Consider the following 9,640-nt stretch of genomic DNA (forward strand, 5'->3'; position numbering starts at 1 on the left):
GAGAAGCAGCATGGTCTAGTGGAAAGAGTACAGGCCTGGGATCAGAGGACCTGAGTTCTAACCGTTTGCCTGCTGTGTGACCTGGGCAAGTCACTTCACTTTTCCGGACCTCAGTTTCCTCTCCTGGAAAGTGGGGATTAAATTCCTGTTCTCTCTTCCCCTTAGACTCCGAGACACACGCGGGACAGGCACTTGGGACAATCTGATTATCTTATATTTATCCCACTCGTTGGCACATAGTAATAACTTAATAAATATCATTATTATTATTAGTTGTAGTTATGATAGCACTGACTCTACCCACTACAAAAGATCGTGGCCTCCAGGTGCCCCTTGCATCTCATCAGTACCAGATTTGGTTTCCCCCTGGAGACCAGATTCACAGAGGAGCTCATTCTCCTTAACTCCTCTGCTATGTACCAACATATCACAGTGGGAAGCAGTGTGGTCAATGGAAAAGCACAGGTCTGGGAGTCAGAGGACCTGGGTTCTAATCCCGGCTCCGCCACTAACCTGACGTGTGACCTTGGGCAAGTCATTTAATAATAATAATAATGGTTTGTCGAGCACTCTTCTAAGCACTGGGGTGTATTACAAGCTAATCAGGTTGGACACAGTCCCTGTCCCACATGGGGCTCACACTCTTAATCCCCATTTTACAGATGAGGTACCAGAGGCACAGAGAAGTGAAGTGGATCACACAGCAGACAAGTGGCGGAGCAGGGATTAGAAGGCAGGTCCTCTGACTTTCAGGCTCGTGCTCTTTCCACTAGGCCACGTTGCTTCTCTGTGCTTCAGTTTCCTTTTCTGTAAACTGAGGATTCGATACCTGCTCTCTCCATCCCACCAACCCCCGAAACTGTGAGTCCCCTTTGGGACAGGGACTGTGTTCGGTCTCATTATCTTGGGTCTACCCCTGTGCTTAGGACACAGTAAAGCACTTAACCGATACCACAGTTATTATTAGACCTCGGAACAATCGCAGCTCCGCACCGTGGGATTTCCTCAGCTGTTTTCCTCCCTCTCTAAATCCACAAAAGGATCCATTTTTCACAATCTCTAGCTTCCAGGAAAATGCATCTCTCGGAATTGCCCCCTCCTACCAATGTTCGGGTCTCCATAGTTACAAGGAGTGGCCGCAGATAACCTCTGGTGAGTCCAAGGCCACCTCTCCCTTGTCCAGCCACTCGCTGAGTACCCAGGAACCCTGAGCCACCCTCAGCGACTATGCCAGCACTTGACAGAAGCCTCAAGGCCGACAGAAAACCCTTCTTCTCTTTGCTGAGGGCTTGACTACTAGGAATAATTGAGGCATTTGTTAAATACTATGTGCTAAGCACTGTACTAAGCACTGGGGGTAGACATAAGATGTTTAGATAACACCTGGGGCTCACAGTTAAAGTAGAAAGGAGAACCGGTATTGAATCCCCATTTTGCAGATGAGGGAACTGAGACCAGAGAAGTGAAGTGATTTTCCCGAAGTCACACAGCAAAACAGTGGCAGAGCTGGAGTTAGAACTCGGGTCCTCTGACACTCAGACCTGGCTCTTCCCACTAGGTCACACTTCTAGTGGACGTGGTCCTTTCCAGGTAGGACGGGGACCTGTAATCTCCGCAAAACACCGTCACTAAATTCACCTTTCCATTTCCACTGAAATCGCTTTGGCCAACAGTTGAAGGGGAAAGATGGATCTCAAACCTGTGTGTGGTGAACTTCCTCCTACTTAGACTGTGAGTCCCATGTGAGACAGGGACTATGAGAAGGAGCAGGCCTCGGAGTCAAAAGGATCTGGGTTCTGATCCCAGCTCTGCTACTTGACTGTTGTGTGAACTTGGACAAGTCACTTAATTTCTCTGGGCCTCAGTTACCTCAGCTGTAAAATGGGGATTAAGACTGTGAGCCCCATGAGGCACATGGACTGTGTCCAACCAGACTTGCTCGTATCCCCGTTGTGGGCAGGGATTGTCTCTCTCTGTTGCCCTTGTACTTTCCAAGCTCTTAGTACAGTGCTCTGCACACAGTAAGTGCTCAATAAATATGATTGAATAAATGAATCCACCCCAGTGCTTAGAACAGTGCCTGGCATATATATAGTAAGTACTTAACAAATGCCACAATTAATTAATGTCAAACCAGATTAACTTGTATCTACCCCAGGACTTAGAACCGTGCTTGACACATAGGAAGTGCTTAACAAATACCTTAAAAAAACAAACGAAAAAACCATCTCTCATTGAGTCTTTTGTCGCCACCATTTCATGTCAAAGTCCCCAGCTAGGTCATTGGATGGGGCATCCTTCTCCACACCCTGCCCTAAAAGGAAGAGTGAAATTTGCCTCAAGCAGTTTAGCAGCTTCCTCCTTCCACCAAGAGGCATGTGTGGTTCCTCAGGGGAAAACACAATTCCTGCTTTTGACCAAATAGGAATGAATTCCCATCTTCCAACCTTCCTGCCGATTCAATATCCGCTGGGGTTTCACTGCTGCAGTTCTCTGATCGTTTCCCTCCCTGCCCAGCTCTAGAACCAGGTCTGGTCCAACTCTGTCCAATAAGAACCAAATAAAGTAGGAATAATAGTAGTGATTATTTAATAATGAATCCAATGACTTATTATTAATACTAATAAATAAACCCCCTCAAAAAATAACTTTCTTGCCAGGGATTTTGGATAGCTTTAGTGCTTTTCTAAATATCAAAGACTTTGGATTCTAAAAACACCACACCAAACTTTTGTGCTTAGGCTTCTTTCAGCCCCACAGAACAGCAGTTTCGTAACGTAGCTTTAAGTCTGACATGCCCGTCGTCTTAGATAAAGTTAGAAGTGGCTTATTGTCAAACAAGAGCCTTTCCTGATTGCTCCCAGAAGCTGTCATTTAGACAGAAAAATCTTTTCTTTTCAACTTTTTCCTTGACTATAGGCGTGTAAATTATGGGGAAGACATGCAGGGCCCAAATTGGAAAGAAGCATCGAATAAGTTGTTTGGGACGGTCCCAGGGTTTGGTAAAATCCAAGATAATTTCTCCTATGAGTCCCCGCTCTTGTTTTACCCTCTACCTCCTCTGTGCTCCCACCAAACCCTGTCAAAGAGTTTCAGGACAGAACTGTTTTTATGATTTCCTTGTGCCTGTGGCAGGGTCTCTCTCATGGTCCTTGTCTCCCACAGAGCTTCCTCAGGCTGTCCCAGTCTAATTCCAGACTGGATTCCCCTTCCTTAAGAGAGCTGCAATTGGTCAGTAAAAGAGCTGACAATCAGCCCTGTGGGGTGAAGGGGAAAAAAAGAAAAAGGCCTAGAATTTATAGCCCTTTTATAGAGCTGTTCTTTAGGTTCACAGATAAAGATGGAGTCTCCCTGTCTAAATGACAGAAGGAGCCTCGGGCCAGGAACCAACTGACTATTGACGGAAGCTGGACAACATAAAGATTACTGCTGGATAACATAAAGATTACCCCCTTTGTGCTTTCTACCCGAATTCCCTGAAAAAACATTCTCGCTTCTCCCTCCCGGTATCACAGTTTTTTTGAAGCCTCTCTAGTCTAAGATATTTAATTGTTTTAGAGAGGCAGCATGGCCCTAACAGCCAGAGGACCCGGGTTCTAATTCCAGCTCGGTCATTTTACTGCTGTGTGACCTCGGGTGAATCGCCTAACTTTTTTGGCCCTCAGCTCCCTCATATATTAAATGGAGATTAAATACCTATTCTCTCTCCCTCTGAGAGTGTGGGATGGGGGTTGTGTCTGACCTGCCTTTCTTGTATCGCTCACATAGTAAGCACTTCAAAAAAAATATCCATAGGTTAGTACAACCCCCTAAATTCTTCAGCTGGTCCATCATCAGTGGTTTTTGCTTCAATCTCGTTAAAGTGTTTCTTTTTTTATGGTATTTGTTAAGCGCTTACTGTGTATCAAACACCACCCTAAGCACCGGGGTAGATAGGAGTTAGTTAGGTTGGACACACTCCCTGCCCAGCATGGAGTACCCAGGCTAAGTTAGTTTAAGTCTCTGCCTTGCTTGCTTACACCACCATCGCCCCTGCCATTTTGTTGGCCGTAGAGCAACTGCTCGGGCATCCAGCTAGCGTTCAATCACGTCACGTGTGGGGGTTCCATTGCAGCATTTTGTGAGAAAGATTTTCATTGATTTCTGAGAATCCTTCTCATTGGCTGAGTCATCAGGGTTAACGCTTCTGAACTCCGGAGTGACTCGGAGGGGGGGGAGGTAGCACAGTGCAAGTGATTAATACAGTGCTCTGCACACAGTAAGTGCTCAATAAATACGATTGAATGCATGCCCTCCTGGGGGATTAGGGCAGAGAGCTCTGAAGCTTTCTTTATCTCTAGAGCAAGACCAGCTTTTTTTGCTTTTTTTACTATATTTGTTAAGTGCTTACTATGTACTAAGCACTGTACTAAGCCTGGGATAGATACAAGCTCATCATGTTGGGCACAGTCCTTTTCCACTTGGGGCTCACAGTCTTAATCCTTATTTTGCAGATGGGGCAACTGAGGCTCAGAGAAGTTAAGTGACTTGCCCAAGGTGACCTAGCAGACAAGTGGCGGAACTGGGATGAAAACCCGAGTCCTTCTGATTCCCAGGCCCCTGCTCTCTCCGTTAAGAACCACTTCTCTGTTTCTAACAAAACTTCATTTGTGTTCCCCACTCTCAATAGCCACTGCTTAGACCTAAATCCCCCCTCTCAGGGTCACAGCTGGGGAGTTTCCAGTATTCTACCAGTCTCGGCTACAGGAGGGAGAGTCAAAAAGAGGCCTACCCATTCCATTTCTAGCTCGGGCAATGGCTAGCGAGAGGAAGGTCATATACTACGAGTCAAAACTCACCCATCCCGGGCAGCAGCGGCATGGGAGAGAGTCGAGGGCAGAGACTCGAGTTTTCTGTGCGGAAGGCGGAAATGGTAAACCAATTCCGGATTTTTACCAAGAAAACTCTATGGATCCACTAGTAGAACGATTTGCAGATGGAGAGCGGGGCTTTCTGGGAGAGATGTGTCCGTGGTGTCGTTATGGGTCGGAAACGACTCGACGGCTTAAGACAAGATCTAAATCATTTTGGCTTTCCATTGCTCAATGCCTTTTGGTTGGACTTTGGATGATGCAGATCAATCTTGATGGCATCTCCTTTGCATCAGTTCCCAGTTTAAAAGAAACACATTTTGGTCCTTTTTCCCATTCTATCCTTTTCCTTAAGAAACAATGGAAATTAAAATCCCTTTTTTATGGACATACAATAGAAATTATCCGCAACTGCTTTCGAATTGATCTTCATTTGTGTAGCAGTCTGTAAATTATTCTCATGAGATGCGAGTTTAAGTTACAGAAATAATCTTTTCCTTCACCTCTGGCTTCCTAGAGCTTCTCCAGAGTTTCAGAACAGATCATGTCTTTTGATGTCCATATAGTAAATTTAATGCAATGGGTGTGTTCTGCAGAACACTCCCAGATCCTAAAGCAGGGGGATATTTGAATTCTATAATGCAATAACACAAACAGTCCAGCTCTCAAACACACACACACACACACACACACACTCCCAACACAGTCTCGCCAAACAGACCTCAGATGCTTTCAATCATCCATTTTAGAAAGACATCTCTAACCCATGACAAATTCCCTCCAATCCATCAGGTTCCATTTCAGACGTTGTTCATAGGTCTCTCCTGCACAGTTCAATATTTGCTACTTAACAAGAACCTACCCAAAACTCTGTAATTAGCTGCCATTTTTCCCAGGATCTTCTTGAGTTGGTTTGTTACTTTGGAAGCACGTTCACCCGGTCACCACCTTGATCCTGGACTCAATTCTTTCCATGGCCAGGAACGCCCTATGTGACTTTATTCTCTTCCCATTATTTCACCTTCCTCATTTGGGGAGGAAGTGTGGGCCAGCAAAAAAAGCACAAGACTGCAACTCAGGAGACCTAGGTGCTAATGCACAGTTTCCTCATTTGCAAAATGAAGAGAAGACACCAGATCTCCCACCTCTGGAGGAGGTTCTTTGTGGAGCAGGGACTTTACTCTGGTTATCCTTTGTATTAACCTGAGATTTTAATGTGGTGGTTGGCATATAGTAAGTGCTTAATACATAGCTCATAATCATGCTTCCTTTTCCAGTCACAGGAAGATGTTTCGGCTTCATTAAATGAAAGCCGTTAAATACTTACAGTTCTTCAAGATGGAAGCACTATTATCTTGCTAATTCTGATTTAAGGGGGAAAATCACTTATTTAAAAAGCTTCCTACAGCAAAGTTCCTGAGCAAAGCTAGGCAAGGTGGGATGTTTTCCTAAAATGGAGAAAGCTCAAGAAATTCCATTTGCCAATTGCATGTTGCCTGCAAACTTCAAAAATTTTGAAAATGGCTCCCCTTCTTCACGCCTCAGATATGTTAAACTCCCTGTAACCTACTATACAGTTTCTAATGATATTTCACCACTTATCACGATAGCCCCCAGCACACTCACTTGCATGTTTTGAAAGTATATAAAATCTTCACATAACAGTGAAACCAAGTTGCCTTCTGCTGAAGGAAGAAATACTAAAGTATCATATAAGCCAAACTAATTCATCAATACAAGATGGGACTTAAACCCAGACCTCACGCTTAGCAGGGATGATGATGATATTAATAATTAAGATAGGCAATTGTATTTATTGTGCACTTACTATGTGCAGAGCACTGTATGGCAGATACAAGAGCATTAGATCAGACACAGTCTCTATCCCAAACAGGCTCCAGATTTAAGGAGGAGGGAGAATAGCCTTTGAATCTCCATTTTGCAGATGAGGAAACTGAAGCCCACAGAAGTTAAGTGACTTGCCCAAAGTCACACAGCAGGTGAGTGGCAGAACCAGGACTAGAACCCTGGTCTTTCCATTAGGTCATGCTGCTTCTGCCAACTACTTAAATTCAGAACCTCATGCCCATTTTAAAAGGCGCCTAAGAATTTTGGCCCTGGACAACTCCTTTCTGCAGCCCAAAGTTCTACTCAAATAGTTGAATCACATCCAGCCCTGATTCTCTTGAATAAGGCATGCTAAATTCTTTTGTTCAAACATCTTTGGCCAGAAAATGACTGAGACATCTTTGGTGGAGCTCTTGACACGAGGTAGATATTTTATGTTGGAAGAATATGTCTTCTGTGGCAGTGTTGAAATCACCACACTGGCTACTCCTTGTAATCCTTATTCCCACTGTGAGACGTCTCAAGAGACAAAAATCAGTTAATGGTACTTATTAAGTGCCAACCGTGTTCCAACCATTGTGCTAAGCATTTGGGAGAATATAATAGAATGAATAGTCATTCTCCTTGCCCTTTAAAATCCTACAATCTCGTAGAAAGATCAGCATTCATCCCAGGCAGGTAATCCTGAAACTAAAAGGAGCTGGAAAAGGAAGATCTTCCCTAATTAATGTCTCTCATCCTCAAAATTACCACTTTAACATTTCTGCACCAACAACATACTGACACACTCACACCTACCTGTAACACTTCTGTAATTATCAATGGGCATACCTGACTTGTTAAACACTTACTCATCTACGTATCCATTTTCCTCTTCTAGCTGTAAATTATTTTGTGTCTGTCTCCCCCACTGGATTGTTAGCTCCTTGAGGACAAGGATCATGGCTTCTAACTCTATTCTACTCCCCCAGGCCTTTAGCGTAGTGTGCTGCATGTTCTGCCATCAATTGATCAATGATTGTAGTTTTTGAGCTCTTACTTTGTCCAGTGTTCTGCACAGACACAGACGGAACACTGGACTAAATGCTAGGGGGAGTTCAACGTGATAAGGTTGATCTACATGATCCCTGCCCTCAAGGAGCTTACAGTGAAATAGGGTAAACAGATATTAAAATGAATTGCTGATAGAGGAAGCAGCAGAGTATACTAATATGTCCGTAGTGCTATGGGGTGAGGTGGATTCATTATTGAAAGTGCTCAATAATTATTGTCGATCAATTGATTGTTTGATTGCCTGATTGGAGCAGATGATTCCAGGTCATCATTCCAAAGGCCAAGACCATTCCTGTCCTGATCCCTGTCCTATGTTTCTCAGTCCGGTTCCAAGAGTTAGAGCCCCACTTACCCTCAAATCACCTAGCAAACTCAAGCTAAGAACCACGGAGAGAAGAGGAAAATGTGAGGTGGAACAAAGAAATGACCACCCCTGAGGAGAGAAGTGGCAGGGAAGATATGGAAGGTAAGAAAAACAAAAACAAATCAAGGAGAAGTTACTCTCAAGTGAACTGACAACCAGAAACTGTTGGGATTGAACTCTATGGACAGAGAAGGGGAAAGATCACTGAATTGTTACCCGTGTGTGACAAGAGTAGAAACGGAGCGCAGAGCAAGAGGGAGAGATTCAGCCAATTTGGCAGCAGTAGCTTCATCCAGGAAGAGTGCTCATCTAAGACTCGTCTGAGGCTCCTGGGTCAGCCTCAACTGGAGATTCCATCATCGTCTTTGCTCTTTGCACAAAAATCCATTTGTGCCCAAACACCCACATATAGGATGCTAAGAATCCTAGTTGGTTTTTAGTATACACTCCTGTCAATCAATCAATCAAACTCATTGAGTGCTTATTATGTGCAGAGCACTGAACTAGACTCTCGGTAGAATGTAATACAATAGAGTTGACCAACACAATCCCTGTTTTCAAGGAGCTTGAAATCCAGTAATCTTTCTGCCTTATTTTATCCCACCATTCCTCGTCTTCACCAAAAAAGAAATTTAACAACTGAAAATAAAATAGAATATTCATTTCGCTTCTGTTACATTTCCCGGTATTGTTTCACATGATCATTATCCTTTGTGTGTACTGCAGATGGATTCTAAACTGGCATTCCCACGTTTTTGGATGGTCTTGTGCTACTGTTGAATTCCATGACGTATGACACAGTATTTCCAGAAACTGTATCATTTAAACTTGTTCATTATCCTGCTCTGCTTTGAAATTGTTTTACTAATTCAGGAAAATTGATCATAATGGCTGCCCGAGAAAATGAGTCTGGCTTATTTTCCCTACCATGACAAATCTCTTTAGAGTGACCACCTCTTTCCATCGTTTCTGCCTGTTGACCCTCATCGGGAGAGAAGTAGCGTGGCCTAGTAGTTAGAGCATGGGCTTGGGAGTCAGAAAGAACTAGGTTCTAATCCTGGCTTTGCCACTTGCCTGCTATGGATCTTGGGCAAGTCACTTCACTTCTCTGGGCCTCGGTTACCTCAGCTGTAAAATGAGGATTAAGAGTGTGAGCCCTATGTGGGACAGGGTCTGTGTCTAACCTGACTACCTTGCGTCTTCCCTGGCTCTTAAAACAGTGCTTGGCACATAGTAAGAGCTTAACAAGTACTATTATTATTATTATTATTATTAATTTGCCTGTATTTACACTACCGCTTAGTACAATGCCTGGCACAGAGTAAGAGCTTAACAAATACCAAACTGGGGAATTCCCTCTCGACCTGGGCTCTGAGGGCAGACTTCCCCATCTCCAAAGTTGGGCCTTTGCCCCTTCTTATGGGATTCCCGCCCAATAATCCCAGGGACCATTCCTTTGAAATGTGATTCCTTGGCTGGAGACTGATAGCTGGGATCCTGAGAATCGCCAAGTGAAGAGCCCTGT

The sequence above is a fragment of the Ornithorhynchus anatinus genome, chromosome X2 (genome assembly GCF_004115215.2).
Source record: "Ornithorhynchus anatinus isolate Pmale09 chromosome X2, mOrnAna1.pri.v4, whole genome shotgun sequence".
Classification (NCBI taxonomy): domain Eukaryota; kingdom Metazoa; phylum Chordata; class Mammalia; order Monotremata; family Ornithorhynchidae; genus Ornithorhynchus; species Ornithorhynchus anatinus.